At 34.5% G+C, this 24,098-nt stretch overlaps 1 long non-coding RNA gene across 1 annotated transcript; it reads left to right on the top strand.

The window, feature by feature from the left end:
• Positions 1-101: 101 nt before the first annotated feature.
• Positions 102-976, top strand: LOC115983640. Its single transcript, XR_004090134.1, has 3 exons — positions 102-173; positions 583-632; positions 794-976. It is a non-coding gene; the product is annotated as an uncharacterized LOC115983640 (long non-coding RNA).
• The last annotated feature ends 23,122 nt before the right edge of the window (positions 977-24,098 follow it).

The following is a 24,098-nucleotide window of genomic DNA, read 5'->3' as shown; positions in this document are numbered from 1 at the left end:
CTACAAGTTTGTACATCTTGTATTTTTTTTTTCTACTTAATTTTTCTATAGATTGTAGATTTCGAATTTTTTTTTTTTTGGTTATTGGTTTTGTGGTTTAGCAAAAGGATCGGAGACTTTATTTTCAATACCATTTCTTCAAGCATTATTTACAACCTAACAATCCATTGGAGGTATGTAAGGATTGTGTTCTATTTGCACCTTAAAATTTTAGTATTAACTTTGCAGTCTTTTTTTTTTTTTTTTTTTTAATGTCTATAGAATGGTTTATGAAATTAATATAGTCCTATACAATTAATTTGCTTAGGATGTTCAAAATTGGACTTATCTACCTAGGTATTATCCATGAGCTCCCTGCATTCATGATTTCATTTAAAAGTTCTAAAACTAAGCTTTTTTTTTTCTTTAACAATTATGTTATGGGATTACAATTATTACTTAATCAGTGGTATTGAGCTATGTTTGTGTGTGTTTGTTATTATATTAGAAATTGCAATTATTACTTTATATGAAATTATAGTAATTTCTTTATAATCTTAGAAAATTAAGAAAGTTGTGGCTTTTTTTTTTTTTTTTTTGCAGGTTCATTTGGTGTTATTGGCCTAGGTGTTGGGGTTTCACTTTTGTCATGAGTATATAATCTCAACTAAATGCTCTTTTTTCTTTATATATATATATATATATATATATATATTGTTACTAAATTTTCATGCACCACGACTCATTAAAATTTTCTGCAATGGCACCCTTATTTGCCTTAAACATCATTTAAATGTCCTCTTTTATCTTGCAGGTTAAGCACTCATTTATTGTGATAAGTTTGGATTTTTTTGGGAAAGGTGTTTGCTTGGCCTGAGCATAGTAAGTAATTTTTGCTTAAAACTTTGTACTTGAGATATTGATAATTGTCTTGGGGTGGATTATTGAGTTGGAGCAAGCGGATGGCTTGCATGGTGCTATAAGGCTGTTTACATTCATATTGGAAGTGTTTATTATTTTTTGAAAATCTGGATGGAAATTTTCATGTGTATTCCTATTTGCTTTGTTTGTGAAGAGTTTTAAAGTTGTCTTGTGTAATCTTATTTGCATGTTTATGAAAATAAGTGGTTATGAAGTTGTTGTATACTATAGGACAAGTTTATGTGTAATCCTCTATAGATGGTTTTTGCTTATTTCTTAAGAGGTTAAATGCTTAATCCGTTTGTGTGAATGAGGATATTGATAGACTTGATATGGTTTGTTTATTATATTTAAAATCATGTGTAATCCTATTTGCATGTTTATGAAACTAAGTGGTTTCGAATATATTGTGTACAATATTTAAGTATATGTGTAATTCTACTTTCATGGTTTTTGCTTAAGTTTGTAGAAAGTGAATCGTTATGATAACTTGGAGGAGCAAGTAACCCAAATGATGCAGCTAATGCAAAATAGGCTAAATCATTCTTCAGAAGCTAGACGAGTGTTAGATTTTAATGTTTTAAGAATGTATTGGGTGTTTAAATTTTTTAAGTATGGCAACTATTATTTTGTTACTCAAAATGATTTCTTTATGAATTTATTAGATACTTTTAATTTGTATTCAGGGTGGTTTCAATTTAGATCATCAATCTCCAACTCCTCATAGATCGCAAGCTTCATCTAATCAAGAAACTAGCACATAGCGGTAAACGCAATGTTGTAGTGTTTTATAAGGACTCCATCTCTAGTTGTTTTGAATAACCACATTTATTTTGGAAGTATTCTACTTTGTTTATAATATTGTCATAGTTTGGGTGGTGGTTCTTTTTGTGTAGGTAGACAAGTGTCTTGTTACAACCACATTTATTTTAGAAGTATTGTACTTTGTTTATAATATTGTCATAGTTTAGGTGGTGGTTTTTTGTGTGTGTGTGTGTGTAGGTAGACAAGTATATTGGAATTATATATATATATATATATATAGTGTTATATATCTATTTGAATCTATGGTTAATGCGTTACTGTGTTAGTTTGGACATTTCTTATTTTTGGACATTTATTGTGGAATATTGATGATTAGGTTAGTTTGAGCAAAACAATAGTTTGTACATATTGTGCAATATTGATGATTAGGTTGTTATTGTGGAATATTGTGTTTTAATGTAAAAAAATAATGAGCAAGTTTTAGCGACGTTTGTAAAACGTCGCTAAAGCTGTGAGAAAATTCTTTTTAGCGACGTTTTCTAAAAACGTCGCTATAGGACTACTTATTTGCGGCGTTTTAAAAGCATCACTAAGTGTATTTTCCTAAATTATATACAAATGTTATTTTATATAGTGACGTTTTAGAAAACGTCACCAAAAGTTTTTGAACGCCATTAAAGATTCACATATGGCGACGTTTTTGGAAACGTCGCAATAGACCTATAGTGAGCAGCCTATTGCGACATTTTTGAACGTCACAAAAAAACGTCGCTGTAGTTTGTAGCGACGTTTTTTTGGTTTTTTAGCGACGTTTGTACCCAAATTTCTTGTAGTGACTGCGCCATAAACTAGTATAAATTATTATCATTGACTTCAAAATTATTGTTGTTGACATAAATATCATATTATTTATTAGCTTAGTATTGTTATTATTTAGAGAATGGAACTAATTAACAACAGAAGTGCCTTTAAAAAAAAAAAAAACTGAAGTAAAGTATTGTTATTTGTGAGATCGCTACAAGATTTTTCTCCCCTGACCAGGCTGGAGGATTGCAACCAAAATGGACTTTTGTCTTGTTGAATGATAGCTGGCGGAAGTGATGGGGTGTCTAATCTTCTTCTTCTTCTCTCTCTTTTTATTTATTTATTTATTTATAATTAATTAATTAATTAATTTACTATTATTATTATTTTAGAAGAAGAAGAAGGGTGTCTAATCTAATGAAGATGTTTTGTTGGATGTTTCATTTGTATCAAACAAATAAAATATGTGAATTGTGAATATCAAGGATAAGGTCTTCTGTAGTTCAACTTTAAAAGCATTCATATCTATTTGTGAAAATTTTCTTTTGTCTAATAGTATAAGAATCTACTCTTTTATTTTTTTTATATAACAAATTTTTAAAAATATCTATATCAAATTATCTATTTTATACTATATTTTATTAAAATATATTTTTATCAATTTTTTATTACTTTCTCAAATTATCTTTCTCTTTCTCTCTGTGTATATGAGTAAAAAAATTATTAAAAACAAAAAGACTTGCTTGTATATATCAATTTTTTATCCCTTCTGGTTTGACCCAATCGTAATTTTGTTTATAAACTTTCAATTGTTGATTTTTTCCCTTAAAGTTTAAATTAAAATGAAATAAATTAACCGACTAAATTAATAAATTTTGTATTTTTTGGACAAATAAAGTACCCCTTCTCGTTTGACAGGAACAAGGAGCTACGCATTCTGATCAATTCTCTTATGCTTAGTTCTAGTAATATATTGACTCAATCTAGATTAAAAGGGACAACTTTTTCTAATATACATGGTTGAAACTTGAAATCCATATTCCATGGGCGCGAAGCTATATGGAGAAAGATTTATTTCATGATAGAATTCACTTAATTTATCAGTTAATCATTCTAGTTTATTGACATTATAATTATAAGTAAAGATCTAAAAACTTGAGATCTACCCCCTACTTTCATGAAAAATACTTCAGATCTTTTTTCATTTTTTTTTTTTTTTTTTTTTTTTGTGAGAGAAAAAATGGGTAGAGGGGTAATTTGAGTTGGCGTCTTTAACCTGAGCGTGACTATAGTAACACTCTATCCACTACGTCCGAGCTTGTAGAAATAGGAGATCCAGATAAGCTAGCACCTAGTCTTATCGAGGACACTGATGAGTATGAGCCTAGATAATGGAGTTTTTTTCCAAGTGCTTTTTATTGTGGGATTTGAACCTGGCAGATCATTCAAATCTACATCAATAACAGTCTAAATGAATCATCCATTGCTTCCGGCTTCCCAAACATCTGAGCGCATTCAACACTACTTGGACCAAAATCATATTAATTCCAAGAAGGGCCAATTGGCCCAATTCATGAACTCGCTGCAAGACCAAATTGGCCTAGGCCTAGAAACAGTCTTTAGTTTAACAAAAGATTGGGCCCGATCCAAAATGAGCTCAGTTTATACGAAACTGGATAGGCCTAAAAGCATTGACTTTTGCTTTTCAGAAGATTATGTCCAACCCAAAATGAGTTAAAAGTTCAAAAATTGGCGTTCGGTCAAAAGTGTTAGAGCCTAACCAATAACGTAAACGTTGAGCCCGCAACTACATAAACCCAACACTTCTGGACCTGGTGAAGAAAAATGAATTGAACAAAACGTTTGAACCGGATAAATTTGAAATTTAGAGAACCAATTAAACGGAAGTAAAATTTTAAAAATGAAAAAAATTTCAGTTTAAAGAGTGCAATTTGTATTTTAGTCTATAATTTTTTTTTTTTTTTTTGGAATCAATTATGATTGATTTCAAGATGGAAAGATAGACAAAATTTTCATCTCTTTGACGCCCCAAATCAGCAGGGGACCAATCTGCTATCAAGTACAGAAAAAAATCATGGGGTTGCTGCCACCAACCCTTCCTAGTTGACTTGTTTTGTGTGGACTTGGGCTTTGTTTTAGTGCCCGTCTGTTTGCACTTTTGAAGTGCAAAAAGTGCTTTTTCAAACCACTTTTTCTATCTCCCTATTTGGTAAGACTCAAACATCTTGCTTTTTTTCTAAAATGTAGCTTTTTGAAATGTGAATAAACGTGACTTTGATACAACACAGTTTTGTTGAGTTTTTGTAAAAGCCAACGCGCGTTGATTAATGTTACTGTTGAGAAGCTCTCTTCAATTACCAAATTGCCCAACCATTTTGATTGAAAGCCCAATTTTTCCCTTTGATAAATCAAGGTCTATAACTAGAAAGTCACGGCTTCCTTTCATCTCATCTTTAAGAACAAGTCTCTCCTCCGTGCTGCTATATATATAATCCAAACTGTGCTACTGCAAGTAAATGTTTCTCTTGACCGATATTGACCGATCTTCTTCTTTGTCTTCTTATTCTTTCTTCTTCATCTTCTTCCCAAATTGCCCACTGTGTTTCAAAAGGTAGATCACGCTATCTGCAGTCCTCAATTCTAGAACTAGATCTCATCTCTCTACTACAGTGGGTATTGCCAAAATGAATTGCATCTTGATTCTTGATGAGAATCATGGAGTCACTGATCACTTTGCGTGGGTGAAAGTTGAGAGAGGTATTGAAGATTTTTGGTGAAATGAAGAGAAATTACCTGTGAAGATCAAGATGAAGAAGTGCATGGGTGTGGGTTGTGTGGCTGAATGTGTGGAGGAAAGTAGAGAAAGAGAAAAAAGAAATGATATGTTCTGGAATAAGAGTGGACGAATTCTAGAAGCTTGATATTCTGGTGTGTTCTGGTGAAGAAGAAAAGTATAAAGAAAAGTCAAAAATGAAGATAGGGAGAAGTAAAGAATGGAGGAGAAAAAAAGATGAAAAAAATATAAATAAACATGTGGATGAAAGAAAAAGAGATAAAGAGAAAAATAAAATAAAGAATAAAAAATTAAAATTAAGAAATGCTACTATAATATTTTCACAATAAATCTTAAGTGGTAGGTTGTGACTAGCTAATACTAGTGAAAAAAAAAAATTGAAGTGGTGTGTTCAAATTAAAATCAGTAACAACTTACCACGTATGATTTATTATGAAAATATTGTAAAAATATTTTTACAACAAATTTTAGTTAACAATAAATTATTATTGTTGTTGTTATTATTATTATTAGTAAGTAGTTTTTTTTTAGTAAGTATTATTAAGTAGTTGATTTAAGTATGAAATAAACCCTCTTATATATACATTGTCCTTTTTGGTAATTTATAACTCAAACTGCCACTTTTATAAGTTCTAGCCAAACACTCAGTTTTTTCAAAAAACATTTTTTAACAGCTTTTACCAAATACTCAGTTTTTTAAAAAAGCCCAATTTCATATCGCACTTTTTGAAAACTCTACTTTTTCAAAAAGCCCAATTTTAAAAAGCTGAACCAAACTCCCCCTTAGTTCATACGTCATAGTTCATACAAACTTGGTTGTAGCAAGTCTTGCACACAGAGAGAGAGAGAGAGAGAGAGAGAGTAACTGGACGGGAGTCATTTTAACATATTGCCACATCCACCTTTATGCAGGACTTGCTGCAACCAAGGTTGCAGCAAATCATTGTCCTTAAATATATGCCACAGATTGCTCCAATGCGATTACAGGGGTGACTGCCTATGAAGTTTTTGCAGACATCATTTGGAATTGGAGAGTTGTGACAACATTTTTTCTATTTCAAAACAATTTGGCAGCAAAACTTAAGCTTACTAGGATATCCAATTCCTTACAAGAAATTTCAAGACTGTTATGTGCAAAAATAATCAATTTCTAAGTTGATTATTGAAGCACCAAGAAGATGGGATACTGTAATACTGCACCAGTTATATTCTCCGGATGATATGGCTCTCATCAATCAAATCCCAATAACACTACCTGTGGGCTGGAATCAAATATGTTCACTTTACAATCAAGTTTGCATATTTCTTGGCTCTTCAGTAGGCCACCAAAGCAGGGTGAAAGCTCAAGTATTGGTCACCACAGACAATTTTGGAACCTTGTTTCTTGACTAGCTCACTCATTCAACCGGTCTGAATTTTATGTTTTTATGTTTTTATTTATTTTTTGTTCTTTCTTACATATTCTCAATTTTCAAATAGAGCATGAGGGGTTCGAATTTCAATTAAATAATTTAAAGAATTATTCGCTTTACGTGCATGTGATTATTGGATGACATAATTGGAATTCGATGATCGTATTGTATGCTACACATAGGAGCAACTGAGACATGAAATGGCGGTAGAGATCAAGAAATTAGGGCATGTTTTTCTTATTTGATCTTGCAGACACTATAGATGTTGATATATTAGGTTGGGAATCAACCTCGACGTGGTGTTTTCAATGATAACCTCATAATCTTATTCAGAATCTGAAACCTATGAATACACAAGAAGTTGAAGTTACTGTGGGGAACAGGTCGGTTTGAAGACCCAATGGGACAAGGCCCATCTAAGCATCAGGAGGCCTTGCATTGATAGACAGGCCCAAGACCAAATGAATATTTTAGGGGAACTGAGCTCGTCCTTAGGACTTTGGAGCAACTAAAATTAAATCACGTAACCAAGTATTACATCAACTTCTTCTCCCAAAAAAAAAGAAAAAGAAAAAAGTATTACATCAATCCAATTTTCCAGTCAAATGAACAATGTGATGCAACTAAGGTTGTGGAAGCTATTCAACCAGTAGTCTCAAGTTCAATGAATAGCTCCCTAAGCTTGGAGTTCAAGGCCGAAGAGGTTACAAGAGCTTTCAAACAGATGCACCCAAAAAAAGCATCAGGACTAATGGTATGCTTCCTCTTTTTATCAACATTACTGGTCTTTAGTTGGAAATTGTATTACATAGGCTGTTTTGAATTTTCTAAATCATGGAGCTATCCCACCCAAATTTAATGAACTCCATATTACCCTAGTCCCCAAGGTGAAAAATCCAACTAAGATTACCCAATATATACCTATTAGTCTTAGCAATGTTGTGTCTAGGCTTGCTTCGAAGGTTCTTGCTAATAGATTAAAAAATTTCCTTCCAAATATTATTAGTGAGAATCAAAGTGCTTTTATGTCCAAGCGTCTTATCACTGATAATGTATTGGTTGCTTTTGAAATAATGCATCACATAAGCCAAAAGAAGAATGGGAAGGTGGGAGAGATGACTCTAAAATTAGACATGAACAAGGCTCACGATAGAATGGAATGGGGATGCTTAGAAAAAATTATGCTCAAGATGGGTTTCAATACACACTGGGTTGATCTTATGTTAAGGAGTGTGCACTTTGTCACTTATGCTGTTAAAATCAATGGAAAACCCCGAGGCGTTATTATCCCAACTCGAGGATTACGCCAAGGGGATCCCCTCTCCCTTTACCTTTTCTTGTTTTGTGTAGAAGGTTTTTCAGCCCTAATTAGAAAATCAGTGGAGCATGGTGCCATTAAGAGGATTGTCGCCTGCGCAAGAGGACCATCGATCTCCCACTTATTCTTTGCTAATGATAGCTTGATTTTTTTTCACGCCATAGGAGAGGAGTGCTCTAACTTAGTTGATATCTTGGAAAAATATGAGTTAGCTTTAGGCCAACAGCTGAACAAATAGAAGACTTCTCTCTTCTTTAGTCGTAACACACCACAAAATTTCCAAGATGATGAGATCAAGAATAGATTTGGGGTAGAGATCATTAAACAACATGAAAAAAGTATCTAGGGCTTCCATCATTGGTAGGGAAGAATAAGTGTAACACCTTCCATCAATTAATTGAGAGATTGGATAACAAACTATTTGGGTGGAAAGAGAAGCTATTGTCTAATGTAGGAAAGGAGATATTGATAAAAACAGTGGCGCAAGCAGTACCAAGTTACACTATGAGTGCATTTAAACTCCCAAATGCTTTATGTGATGAAATGACTAGTATGGTTTGCAAGTTTTGGTGGGGGCAAACCATTGAGAGAAGCAAAATGGTTTGGTTGAGTTGGGACAAGGTGTGTTTACCAAAGGAGGAGTTTTGCTTAGGTTTTCACAGTCTCAAAGCCTTTAATCTCGCTTTACTAGCAAAGCAAGGCTGGCGCTTACAAACTAATACCGCATCACTCATTCATAGAGTCTTCAAGGCACGGTATTCCCCAATGGGGACTTTCTATCAGCTGAACTTGGCAACCATCCGTCGTTTGCTTGGTGTAGTATATTAGCAACACAACCCATTGTACAAAGAGGGCATCGCTGGCAGGTTGGGAATGGCCTTTCACTGAATATTTTGAGAGATAAATGGCTTGATGAACCATCTACATTTAAACTTACATCCAGACCGGTTAGTGTCTCATTCGATGCTCGAGTGTCTCTGCTTATTGATCCTTACACTTGGTCTTGGAAGGCTGACATGGTTACACAGATCTTCTCCCCTTCGGACGCCTCTGCTATTTTAAGCATTCCCCTTAGTTTTCGGCTTCCAAGTGATCGGATGATATGGGCTTATACTTCGAAAGGGGATTTTACCATTCGCAGTGCTTATAAGATCGCGTTGGATGAGGTGATTAATGGAAACCTGAGGGAAGCATCAGACAACCAGAATCGTAATATATTTTGGAAGACACTCTGGGGTCTCAACGTTCCTAATAAATTCAAGTCATTCGCATATCGAGCATGTAGAAATATTATTCCAATAAAGGCTAACTTGTGTAGACGGAAGGTGATTAATAATTCCATCTGAGGCATGCGGGTTGGAACCAGAAAGTAGTGGGCATGTATTCTAGGGTTGTAAGAAAGCACGAGAAATCTGGGCACTATTAGCTAGCTATTCCTTTTGAAGCACACAGAGTTAACTTCCCAGAATTTGAGGACTTGATCTGGTATTTGAAGTTCGAACAAAGAATAGGGAATGATCTGCTGGAACTTGTCGTTATGGTTTCTTGGGCCATCTGGTTCAACCGTAATGAAGTGCGAGAAGGGAAAGCTAGACAAACTAGCCTAGCTATTTTGCAAAAAGCACGATACATGCTGGAAGAATTCCAATCGGAAATAAGGATGAGGTCCGATGGGAGAATCCAGTTGCACCATGGTACAAGGTCAACAACGATGCTGCAATTTTTACTAGTACCAGCTCAACTAGATTGGGAGCTATTATTCGAGACCATGATGGGCGTGTTGAAACAGCTCTTAGTAAATCACTTCCGTTACTGTTGGGGCCACTAGAGGCTGAAGCTAAGGCATTGGAGGAGAGCTTGCTATTTGCTTGGGATGTGGGAGTTCGGGATGTTCTATTTGAATGCAACTCCAAGATTGTCTATGATGCTATAACTGGATGTAGTGATCCTTTTTTGGTAATAAACAACATAACTGAAGGTATTCAATACAAATTGCAAGATTTTTGACAGGCACAAGTATCACATGTTCATCGACAAGGTAATTGCTCTACCCATTTATTAGTGCAATATGCTAGGCATATCACTGATTATATAACTTGGATAGAGGAAACATCTCCTATCTGTGGCTCATGATGTAGCGATGTTATCTTCGTTTTAATAAAAGTTACAAATTTCTTATAAAAAAAAAGTATTAAATTTTATATATGGCATGGTAGCTTAAAATTAAATCACGTAAAAAGATAAACGACAATAATAGAAAACGACACGATGACAATAAAATTTAACACGTGCAAGCAATAGGAATAGCAATTATATATTATGTAAAGTAAGGTATAAGCTCAACTCTTCTAAGTCATTATTATTTGAGCACCATAAGTTAAATTACTTTAACAGTGGATTTTATTCTTTAAGGAAATGTTGGGATTATGCTTTGAAAAGGTGGAGCTTATTTTGCCAAGATCGGGTCAGCCCATGAATTTAGTTTTGGTTTTGATAAGGATAGTTTTGATAAGGATATTTTCAGCATAAATGTTTCTCTTAGAATCTTCGATCCGTCTAGATGAAAACATCTCACCTAATGATTCATCGGGACAAACGTCCTACACTTCCATGGGATCCGCTGTCGGGTACTTGGTGGTTGGTCCTCACGGGTGGTAGGTGCATAAAAACCGATGGATAGGTTTGAAGTATAGCGCGATAGGGGGATGATGCCTAAACCGAAGGATGGATTTGTATGAACCTGACAATTGAATATGTTGGGCCCCACAAATCTTTATATGTTCTCCACTCATAAACGTCCACATGGAAATAACTTGCACACCACACCCAAAGAACTAATTCATGTTCGTATCTTCCCAATATAGAAAGGAAAGCCCTAGAATCTTGGAGCCTTAACTCCAAGATCTTCTCCACAAGTAAAGACCCCGCGCTCCAAGGGATCTCGATTAACTCCACACTACTATATTAGCATCAGACCTCCTCTTCCCCAAGGTACATAAAAAATTTCCTAACTCTCACACTTTTGAATTATTGGAGATTCTTCTATCACTGACCTAACCTTTAGATGGTCTTTGGCTGACATCCCACTGGTGCTCTCTGTAGGTTCTTTACCCTTTTGTTCTTCAAATACACGATTGGTGTGCATCTGAACAATCAATTCACTGACGATTTTTGTGCATCATTAGGTTCAATCTCTCTCTCAAAAATGTTCTGAAACTCAATGCAATGCCAAGTAAATCAAAAACAATAAACAAAATGAAATTAGAAAAAAAAAGTTCTTGAAAATCCTCTTCCCCTAGCCGTTCTTTATGCATAAAAAGAGTTCAGCCTCACTAGTAGCACTATTTTTTATTTTTTATTTTTTTGTATTTTTATCTTTTTTAATTTATCTTTTTTATTTTTTTTTTTTCCTTTTAGGGTTTGTTTGGATATCACTTATTTTGCTGAAACTGAAAAATTATTGCTGAAAGTACTATAGATAAAAGTAAAAGTTAGTTGAAATAGTACAGCAGGGCCCATGAATAGTAGCAAAAATAAGCTGAATAGTAAAATAATTTTTATTTTTCATTTCAATCCAAATGCACACTTAACCACTAAGATCAAAAGTTGGACAATAAAGTAAAAAATTCATTTGTGACTAAACTTAAAATAAAAATATAATTGGTTTAAATAAAAAGTTGAGATTTGGATAGTAAATTAAAATAAAATTTTTGCATATTTCCTAAAATTGAGAACTTGATAAAATAGAGGTAAAAAAATTATTGAAAACATGAATAACAGTAAAATGAAAAGCAAAGTTAACACAATAAGAGAGAAAGAAAGATTTGAGAGTTTATGTGCATCGTTCAATTATTTCATCATTGGAGGACACACACGCAAAATGATATGCATCATAATTGAGAACAAAATAGGGAATCTGCACATATATCATTGTAAAATTTCTTGAGCATCTAAATTTGTTGGGTCTTTATTCTAAATAGCTTTGGATATAAAATCTTGGGTAAACTACATATTTGGTCCCTAACTTTTATAGCTAATTTCAATTTGGTCCTTAACCTCTCGGAGTTGTGTAAAAATAGTCTCTGATATTAAGTGATGAATGGAAAATGCTGACGTAGCTAACAAACCTAAATAAATATTGTTTTCTTGCCACATGGACTGACACTTGTATTGCCACATTAGATTACATTAAAAAAAATTGTTAGACTCACGTGTACACAAGGGGCTATTTGGGATCAAAATCCCTAATAGAAATGGATCTTTGTTACAACCCACACCACAGGGTTCACTATACCACAACCCACCTTCACGTTTTGCTCTCTCTCTTTCTCTACTTCAAAGGTAAGGTGCTACTCTTTTTTATATTCTTTTTTTTATTCAAATAAACTCTTCATAAATAAAGTCAAAGGGTAGCATTGCTCATTCATTTAGACCCCTTAAACCACATTGTTTAACCTAATTAATTAACCAAGTTGATTATTATTTATTATTCAGATCTAGGTTAAACAAGCGTATATCATATCATGCACAAAAGCGGAAAAGTAAATAACACCACGATATGATGACCTAGGAAAACTGATGAAACAAACCGTTTCAAGGTAAAAACTTGGGGAGCATTTGACCAAACTATCCTCAAGGTAAATTAAATCCACTATAAAAGAATTGAAGTTTTTACAAAAGATATAACTCTAAATCTATTGCTACCTCATGTAGTAACTTACTGACACGACCACGTGCAAGCTCTGAATCCATGGACTCCTTTCCTTGGATTTACAGCAACATAAGCAACACAAATAAAATATGATTCTAAACATTTAAACCTAAATCTTTAGAACCTAACAAGCATATTGCTGGGAATGTGGCTACACTTTACATTTTGGATCCCTATATTAAATTAGAAACAATAAAACTACCAGTGATATTTTCAATTGCTCTGAAACTTTCACTTTTAAAAACTTTTGTACAAAATTAGCTATCTTCCAAAAAGTCATCATCTTTTGACACCATTAAATGATGAGGAAGATGAAAGTTTTGTGTGAGGAAAAGGGTTGCTTGGTGAATGGGGGAAATGAGGCCATTTGTAATGCTGGTGAAATCTGAAGGAAAAGATTAGTCATTGTGAATTTTGGTGCAAAAGGGTTAGTGAGAATTTGATGTGGGAGAGTTTTCTTGGTGAAAGGCACTACAAGAAAAACGGGCTATTGTGGCGACCTAAAAGCGCCGCTAAAACGAGAAAAAGCGCCACTAAAGGCACTTTTGACCTTTAGCGGCGGCTACTATTGCGACGGTTATCAACGCCACCTTTTAAGTGCTGCAGTAGATCTATTACGGCAGTAATAAAAAAACGTCACTGTATATGTAACTTTTAGAGGCAGATTTGGTTTATTGTGGTGGGCATTCTACCACCGCCATATAAGGCTAGGAATTAGGTGAATCAACATTTAGCGGTGGTCCAAATCGCCACTATAGGCATCCTCATTTAGCGGAGGGCAAGAAGCTCCCCCTTTCTTTTAAAATGTTCCTAGCATACTTTTAGCTGCACTTTGGAATGCCGCTATAGGTAATTTTTAAATTTTTTTTTCCCAATATAACCTTTTTACTTAGAACCAATACTGATAACCTTCTGTAATACAAAGAACCTACTATTTACACAATACCACAAATGTAACTAATTCAACACCATAAATGTTTCCAAACTAACACAATATATATTAACATATGATGAAATAGAGAAATATATTAACAATATAAATAATAGTGCCTACATGATTCCATCATCATTAGATTGACAAAAAGATGTGGTCCTATGAATAAAACAACCGCCCAAACTAAGTTAATTACATAATCAAAGTTCCAAAGTGTTAGAGGATGTCCTTCAACACTTGCAAAAGATGTAGTTATTATATGTAGTTCTTTGTACACAAAAAAGCCCTTGAACACCAAGATTAAACCGATTACATTGTTCCTTGAGAGCTGGGATGCACTTAATGGGATGAAGTTGATGATCTTTGGAGAGCTGGAGATTGTTGGTCTAAGGGAACACCCTAAATACAAATTATGATTAGTTAATAGGTTCATATAATAATAACCATGTTGAAAAACACAATAATATGCGTAAAAAAAATGTAAACATTAAATACATTTATGGAACATTAAAATGTAATACTGACTACCATGTGAAGAATGTTGCACTTCTTGTAAGATGCGAGCCATTCTTTCCTCTATTTCTTCAAATTTCCTAAGTTTTTCTTGCATTTGATCAAAACATGCCAGTTTTTCCTTTATAGTACTCAATTCCTCCTTCAGTTGTGCAACTTCATTGCCCTCGATTGACTTGATTGTATGTGAAGGTCTGTGAGAGCACTCCTACTTTGACCACTTGGGTTTGGACCAAATCTTACCCCACGAATACGACCTTTATGCTCCTTACCTTTCACCTTTGCAAATACATCATTCGTTGACCATGCAATACTACCGATTGTGTCAGACGACTGCAATTGATTTGCAAGGCCAGTCAACAATTCCTCCATTTGAGCCTAAACAAAACAAAAAAATTAGGCAGCAGATTCAAGTAACAGCAACAGCAAGTAATTATCATCATTAGGTAATAAGCAATAGCAACATAAATAAATTAGGCAGGCAGCAGCTTCAACCAATAGCAACTCATAAATAAATTTTATTTTAAAATGTTTCCACAATCTAGAATGATAAGAGTTGGCAGAGCTCTTTCAAGATTGTGACAGTCACCTATACACCCACAAAGTTTCACTTAGCATCCTTCCATAAATAATAACAAAAGATAAACACAAACCAGAACTATACAACAAGAAAAATTTGTAAATAAAGGATTGATAAGAACTGTTTAAGCTAAGAAAAAAGGTGAGTGACTAACTAAGAGGGCATCCATGCTTCTTAGAAGAATTCAGATTGAATAGAGAGAAAGTAAAGGGAATAGAGAAGAGTACGATTAAGAATAGACTGAATTCTCATTGCATGACTCTTACAATCCATCTCCACACCTTTATACAATTTATGAACACAACTAACTAACACTAACTTCTAGCTGGCTACATTGATCTAATAGTCTAACTAACTAACTGTTATGCATATGGCTTCTAACTAATCAATAATTAAGCACACGACACAATCCATTAATAAGCACGTGACTCTAACCTTCAATTACAAACATGATACACAACTTTACTAATAAACTGCCTCTTATAATAAGTTGCTGGTGTCTAGTAGTAAGTGTTAATGCTGCACTCTTGTTGTTATTGGTGCTTGCTTACTGATACAACACTTTACTTACTCACACTTATTGGTGCTGCATACATGATGCACTAGCTAGATCATATGCATTAAGTCAAGTTGCTGCTCATAGGTGCCTAACATGGAGAAGAGGCAGAACCTAGGCTTGCTTGGATAGCACCAAGCGAGGGGAAAAAAATAACAATAAAATGACACTTTATTCATCAAAATAATCTCACTTTCTTGTGGGACATACTTGGCTTATATAGACTATTATATTCTAATTCATCATAAAGTGACACAATTCATGGAACTCATTACATAACAAATAACAATAAAATTAAAAATAGGTGTCATTCATACAGAGATATTAGCAATGGCACCATTAAGCATCCATATTAAAGAAAGTCATATTAACTCCAGAAATGTACACCATACCAAACTTAGACGCCCAATGTTGGAAAAATACATGCTTGTATCGCATACAAAACATACGCAGCAGAAAATTAACTGATCTACTTCATTTGCAATTGATAACATGTACTATATAAATTTCAAAATTCAAGAACAAGAGAGTGTACCTTAATGTGGTGAATTTCAAAACAAAAGATCAGAAATTCTTGAGAACACTTTTAATCTTCACTTCAATTCCACTTGTGCCCAAGAAGTGTGGTCTCTCAATCAGTTATATGAATTTGTTCAAGAGAGAATTAGAGAGTGTCCAACACTCACATCCAAATCATTTCATTCAATTACAAAATTCTATATGTTTCTCTCCTTATAACTAATTATCTAATTGGGCTAGCCTTTTGGGCCTTTCCAATTGGGCTTTAGTATGTGGCTTGAAGTAGAATCAAAAGGGAACAAATAAGACTCTAGCTCCAATGGGCCTTGGCCTTTTCTGTCAACTCTTGACAAGTCCAAAGTTACCATTAATTATATTTAATACTACTATATAAATATAATTGTACTCTAGGTCATATTAATAAATTATATCCCAAGACTTTTGTAAGGTTGAATTTAATCAACCATTCTGTTGGCTTTATTCCGTGCCAATTTGTTTGTAATTCAACATTTAGAAACCCTGTATTTAGGTGGGAATCATGTAAGTGTAGTGTATGAGAGAGTGTGAAGAAAAGCTCAGAAGTGTGGATTTTGCAGGGACTCGCGACTGAATCTCGCGGCTGGCTTGTGGCTGGCAAGTCACCAAAAGTAGACACACGTGTGAAGCATGCAGAGGAGCTAAAGATTCACGCCAACTGTTGCACTACAGGACAAAAGTCCCAAGTTGGTCAGGTAGTTAGCTCGTGACTTGAACTTGCGACTCAATCCAGTCGCGAGGCCAAGTCGCTAGAACATTCTGTTTGGTAAAAACTGACCTTTCGCATTCCAAACACACACCAGTATATATACCCCTTATACCCACGTATTGTAGAAAGCTTCTAGAAAGAATTTTGAGAGAGAAACCCTAGAGAAAAACAAGATTGACTCATCCACAATCTTCATCCTTTGATTCTCCAAATTCCTCTACTCACCCTCTCCATTGTTACATCCTTGAGAGGTACATTGACCAAATCTTTTTCTCACCATACCCATATCTGTGAGAAGGTTATTTGGTACTTGAGAAGCAGTTAGGAAGGGACCAATTGATATTGGTTGATGCTATGGGCTATAGCGGAATCTGGTAAGCTAAAGAAGACAAAGGTTCGGTGTAACCTCGTTGGAGCAAGAAGCTTGGGGGCTTAGGTACATTGGGTAGATTAGGCTTAGAGGGTCTTCTGCTGTTCATGTATCCCAACTTCATTCTTTAGTGGATTATTGACCGCTTGGAGGGCGGCGGAGAGGTTTTACGCCAAGGACTTTGGTTTCCTCTTCAATAACACATCGTTGTGTTGTCTTTGTGTTTGCATCTTTTTTCCTTAATATTTGTCATTTAATTTCTGTTGTGCTTGTGATTTTATTTGGCTTAGATTGTTCTATCAATTCTGTTTTAGTTTTTTATCATATTCCGCACATATATTGTTTGATAATTAGCTTGAATTGGTAACTTGTAATTTGGGGGTCTAAACGTTCAAGGTGTTTTACACACTATTTGAACATTCAATTGGTATCAGAGTGGGTGCACTTGTTGTGGTTTGATTACCTTAGTGTGATCCTTGACCCCGTTTGAGATGGACCAGTCTCAATCTTTAAATGTTCCACCATATTTTGATGGTAGCTGTTAGTTTTTAGATCCCTTAAAACACAATTGGTTAAACCTAGTTAATTAGTCAAGTTGTTACTTAGTCCAAATTCCAAGTCTAGGTTATCACAATCAAACAATCATATCATGCATAGCAGTGGAAAATAAAGAAGACAATGATATGATCACCTAGGAAAACCAAACCGGTAAAAAACCTGGGGAGGATTTAACCTAGCTATCCTCAAGGTAAAAAGCAAATCCACTAGAAAGAATCGAAGTTCATACAATAAGACTTACAAGCCCCCATGCTCGACTTCTTATTGCTACCAACCAGTAGAACTTACTGACACGACCACGTGCAAACTCCGAATCCACGGACTCCTTCTTTCTTTGGCCTTTGCAAAACACAAACACTCCCGTTTGTGACTTTGAGATCCCACTCAAAGGTTTAGCAACACAAACTCTCCTGTTTGTGACTTCAAGACCACTCTTGAAGATTTAGATCATCAACACCTTTGATGACTAGAGAAGGCAGCAACTTCTACAATACCGGATCTTGAGATTCTTCAAGGAATAGCACCAGTAGAAGACATAAGAGAGATTTTTAGGAACAAAACCCTAAATACAAAAGAGGCACACTCTTTTCTCTCTGAAAAGCCTTATAAAAACATGCTTAGGGTTTCCTTTATATACTGGGAGAAGTAAATTAGAAACCCTAATCCTAAATGGGCTTAAATTGCTGTTTGGGCTTAATTAAAATTCTACAGATACGACTTTCGATCGATCGAACCAGGCAGAATATGAAGTCTTCTTCCTGCAGCTTGTATGTTCTTGAATCACCTTGAGCATTGTCTAATAAAACCTATAGACTCTAAGATCTATATCTAGACAAGTTTGTGTTCATGATTTGCCAATTGTTCTAAACATTTAGAACCTAACAGTAGCAACTATGCCTTTTGGAAAGTCCGGATGAGGGCATTTTTATGTTCAATTGATGAAACTGTTTGGGATGCGGTGGAAGTTGGATGGACTAGGCTGGAGGCTACTAAATCCACATAGGATAAGGCAGTCCTTACGACAGCTAACACTAACAGTAAAGCTTTGAATGCAATTTTTTGTGGTGTTTCTCCGAATGAGTTTCATAGGATATCTCACGTATCAGTTGCCAAGGAGGCTTGGGAGATATTGGAGACCACCTATGAAGGCACGAAGAAAGTGAAAGACACTAAGTTGTAGATACTGACCATTTGGTTTGAGGAGTTGAAAATGAGTGAGTACGAGTCATTTGACTCTTTCTATAGCAAGTTGAATGAGGTGGTCATTGGCAAGTTCAATTTGGGAGAGAAAACGGAGGATTCGAAGATAGTAAAGGAAATCCTTCGATCATTGCCAGAGAGCTTCCGTGCAAAAGTCACAGCAATTGAAGAGAGCAAAGACCTTGATGATATCAAAGTTCAAGAATTAATTGGCTCACTTCAAACTTATGACTTGTCTTTACCGTCACAAAGGAAGAGTAAACCCCTTGCTCTTAAGACAATTAATGAGAGGATATGTTAGCTTCTAAATATTTAGAACAATTGACAAATCGTGAACACAAACTTGTCTAGATATAGATCTTAGAATCTATAGGTTTTATTCGACAATGCTCAAGGTGATTCAAGTCAAGATTCAAGAACATACAAGCTGCAGGAAGAAGATTTCATAATCTGTCTGGTTCGATCGATCGAAAGACAGGCTCGACCGATCGAAAGTCGTATCTGCAGAATTTTAATTAAGCCCAAATAGCAGTTCAAGCCCATTTAGGATTAGGGTTTCTAATCTACTCCTCCCAGTATATAAAGGAAACCCTAAGCACGTTTTTATGAGGCTTTTCAGAGAGAAAAGAGTGTGCCTCTTTTGTATTTAGGGTTTTGTTCCTAAAAAGCTCTCTTATGTCTTCTACAGGTATTATTCCTTGAAGAATCTCAAGATTCGGTATTGTAGAAGTTGCTGCCTTCTCTAGTCATCAAAGGTGTTGATGATCTAAACCTTCAAGGGTGGTCTTGGAGTCACAAACAGGAGAGTTTGTGTTGCTAAACCTTTGAGTGGGATCTCAAAGTTACAAACGGGGGTGTTTGTGTTTTGCAAAGGCCAAAGAAAGAAGGAGTCTGTCGATTCAGAGCTTGCACGTGGTCGTGTTAGTAAGTTCTACTGGTTGGTAGCAATAAGAAGTCGAGCATGAGGGCTTGTAAGTCTTATTGTATGAACTTCGATTCTTTCTAGTGGATTTGCTTTTTACCTTGAGGATAGCTAGGTTAAATCCTTCCTAGGTTTTTTATCGGTTTGGTTTTCCTGGGTGATCATATCATTGTCTTATTTATTTTCCACTGCTATGCATGATATGATTGTTTGATTGTGATAACCTAGACTTGGAATTTGGACTAAGTAACAACTTGGCTAATTAATTAGGTTAAATCAATTGTTTTAAAGGGTCTAAAAACCATCAAGTGGTATCAGAGCGGGTAGCTCTTTTGTTGTTGATCCTTTGATCACTGAGCTGATCCTTGACCCCTGTTCTCATGGATAATTTGAAGTTTCTTTCTGATCATGTTTCTGCTCATGCTTCTATTGATTTTATTGATGCCTGTGAAACTCTTCGTAAGGAATTATTGAAATCTATGAAAATTGCTAAGAAATTCAAGGAAGAGTTAAAATTGGCTAATCTTGAGAAAGAAGAATTGATTGTTAGATTAGATGAATCTAATAAAAAGAATGAATTTTTGAGAAATCAAATTTCCTCTCAAGATGAGAAGATGAAAAGCTTGAAACAAGAGTTAGTTGAATCTAAAGTTAAAATTGAAAATTTGACTTGTACCAAGTCTGCTGTTGATAACAGAAGTGTTTCTGTTTCTCTTAAGCCTAAAACTGAGAAAGTTTATATCCCTCCTTTTAAGATGAATAATAAAGAAAAGGCTTATTTTGCTAGGTTAGACAAAGGTAAAAGTTCTGATGTAGACGCTGAAGTTTGTAAACCTAAGTCTAAACCTACTGTTAGAGAGCACAATAAATATGTTTTTGTGCCTACCTGTCACCTTTGTGGTATTGTTGGTCATATTAGACCAAATTGCTCTTTGTTGAGGCAAAAACCAAAATCTGAGACTAGATTTGTTGTTAGGAATACTAATGTTCCTAAATTTGTTCCTGTTTGTCACTTTTGTGGTGTCTCTAGTCACATTCGTCCTAATTATCATAAATTGAAATTTAAGCATTCTATGTTTCAGTCTAGGATTTGTGATGATATTTCTACTGCCATAAGTCCATATAAATTGTTTCATATTCTTTTGAAAAACTTGAGCTTGTTGGCTTGTGAAAGGAATTTGCAGGATTTTAGTCTTTCTCAGAAGATTGGTGTAATTCCTCATATACACTCTGCTTCACATGAATTTTCACCTACAAAACCGAAGACTCGTGCTATATGGGTGAGAAAAGATTCTCTAAGGTGAGTGTTGCTGACTTGTTCTTGATTTAATTCTTTCAATTGTTTGTGGACATGTTTTGTTTTTGTTTTTGGTTGTTTTGCTTTTTTAAGTTTTTTTTAAATAAAAAAAAAATCCAAAAACGTTGAAAAATTTTCAAAAAGACAAAAATATTTGATTTTGAGTCTTGTTTTATTTTTCTTGAGGATTACATGAATTATGATATCTCTTTTGATTTAGAACATGCTTGACATTGTGGAGAAACTTGAATAGTATGTGTTATATAAGTGCTAAGCTATTTTTGATTTTGTATGAGTATGTACTAGTTTGTACATGTACTCAAGGGTTAATTAAGAAATTGATATTTCTTGTTTGTGTACCCTTTATAGCTTAGTTAAGGACTGTCATGCATTGCATTTGCATTGTTCATTTAGCATAATGTGTGTTTTTTGTTTTTGGTCATAAATTTTTTAAAACCAAAAAGTTTTTTATGTTTAGTATTTCACATCTTGGATTTATAATCAAGGATTGGCCATATTATCTTTACATAACAAGTTTATGTACCTTATTTAGCTTTGATGAGCTTACTTATTGCACTTTACTAGTTGAAGTTTTGTAATGCATGTTGTGTGGGAGATGTTTATGGTTTTGATCACTTTGTTTTGATCTTGAAGTCACATGTCTTTGACTGTCGGACTTGAACCTTTAGAGAAAGATATAAATAACCATCTCACCATTGTTCACTAGCCAATCATGAACACCTTAGTGCATATCGTAAGATTTTGTGCTCGAGAAAGTGTAGCACATGCACAAAAAGATAATAAGGTGTAGCCTCGGTTTAATTGCTTAATACTTAAAATTGGTGTGTACTATTAGGCTTGATGCCAAAATCACATGACTTAAAATTGGTATGTATATTATGAGGCATAATTCAAGAAACTTACATGATTGCAAGCTTATGATCTAGGAGATGTGGGAGTTATATGATGTAACTCTTTAGGTGATAGTCTCTTTCAAATTCTATGTGATGAATTTTGTAGACATTGTGATTGATTTCTATTTATATATCACCTCACATGTATCTCAAGTTTTTGCTAGTTGCACACACTACACAAGTTACTCTTTGTTAAACTTGGTACATTATATTGTGTGTGATCTTGTTATAGCCATCCAAGATTAAAGTTCCTTAATTTTGATGCAAAATGTGCTTCATGTTTGAGTTTTTGAGGCCAATTGGTTGAAAAACTTGTTTTTGAAAATCTGGGTTGAATTCAAGTGTTTTTGAAAAACTTTTCTTTTCAAACTCATGCATTTTATTCATAATACAATGTGCTTTGAGGAGTGAAGAATTTTCAAATTTTAAGCATTTGACCAAATTTTTTTTATGCATCATTTATGTTTAGGATTCACATGCATTGCATTGATTTATTTTGTATCCATCTTGCAGTTTTGCAGTCATATCTCTTATTGTTTTCACACATAACATGCATACACTTTGCTAAATTGGGTACACAATTTGATTTAAAAATTGATTGATTAATTTTTGAGTTATGTACTTTCTAGTATATGCTATTTTTATGTGTGAACTGTAGAAAATATTTTTCTTAAGAGATATGATGGATAATCAATGTGCAACTATTTTCTCTACTCATGTAACTATTTATGGGTCACATAGTGCCATGTTTGCATTTTATTGAAAGAGAGAATATTTTTTCTTCATGTGTATCCTCAACTTAGTTTTTTTTTTTTAAACTTGGTTTGTGTCTTTTTATTTATCCCCAACCTCTTTATTTTTCCCCAAAACTGTTTTTCCCAAAACTTGTTTTGTTTTTCCTATTTTTATAGGGGGAGAAATTTTTTTTAACCTTTGTGGTTCTTAGGGGGAGTTGTTGCTCTTCATAGGGGGTGTTGTCTCTATTTTCTCTTACTCTGTTGCGTATGTTTTCTGTCTACCTTCTGCTTAGGTAGACTTTGTCAATACATGACAAAAAGGGGGAGACATAGATGACCAAATTGTTTCTCAAAGGGGGAGAATATAAAATTTTTTTGATGTATCTAACTTAGGGGGAGAGTTAGAATTTACTTTTGTTTTTTATATTCTGTTTCATATTATTGTTTATATGTCTTTCTTTCCACATATGTGATGATGTGTTTGTTGAGTGTTTCAGGAAAGACAAGTGCATTCTGATCAAGACCTTCTACCTCTTATTGGCAACTTCTAGGTTAGGAGTCTTAGATTGGGATTTGTGATGTAATTGGGCATTTTATTGTATTGGGTTGTTCTTGTATTTGAGCATTTCAGTTTGTATGAAAGTTTTGTCACGAATTGCCAAAGAGGGAGTTTATTAGGTTTTAAATGTTTAGAACAATTAGCAAATCGTGAACACAAACTTGTCTAGATATAGATCTTAGAGTCTATAGGTTTTATTAGACAGGCTCCACCGATCGAAAGTCGTATCTGCAGAATTTTAATTAAGCCCAAACAGCAGTTCAAGCCCATTTATGATTAGGGTTTCTAATCTACTCCTCCCAGTATATAAAGGAAACCCTAAGCACGTTTTTATGAGGCTTTTTAGAGAGAAAAGAGTGTGCCTCTTTTGTATTTAGGGTTTTGTTCTTAAAAAACTCTCTTATGTCTTCTACCGGTATTATTCCTTGAAGAATCTCAAGATCCGGTATTGTAGAAGTTGCTGCCTTCTCTAGTCATCAAAGGTGTTGATGATCTAAACCTTCAAGGGTGGTCTTGGAGTCACAAACAAGAGAGGTTGTGTTGCTAAACCTTTGAGTGGGATCTCAAAGTCACAAACGGGGGTGTTTGTGTTTTGTAAAGGCCAAAGAAAGGAGTCCGTGGATTCGGAGCTTGCACGTGGTCGTGTCAGTAAGTTCTACTGGTTGGTAGCAATAAGAAGTCGAGCATGAGAGCTTGTAAGTCTTATTGTATGAACTTCGATTCTTTCTAGTGGATTTGCTTTTTATCTTGAGGATAGTTAGGTTAAATCCTCCCCAGGTTTTTTACCAGTTTGGTTTTCCTGGATGATCATATCATTGTCTTATTTATTTGCCGCTGCTATGCATGATATGATTGTTTGATTGTGATAACCTAGACTTGGAATTTGGACTAAGTAACAACTTGGCTAATTAACTAGGTTAAATCAATTGTTTTAAGGGGTCTAAAAACTGTCAGGATAGATGCTCATGA

Source organism: Quercus lobata, chromosome 4 (genome assembly GCF_001633185.2).
Source record: "Quercus lobata isolate SW786 chromosome 4, ValleyOak3.0 Primary Assembly, whole genome shotgun sequence".
Taxonomy (NCBI): domain Eukaryota; kingdom Viridiplantae; phylum Streptophyta; class Magnoliopsida; order Fagales; family Fagaceae; genus Quercus; species Quercus lobata.
The sequence above is the reverse complement of the archived record's forward strand: the minus strand, read 5'-3'. Positions and strand labels throughout refer to the sequence as shown.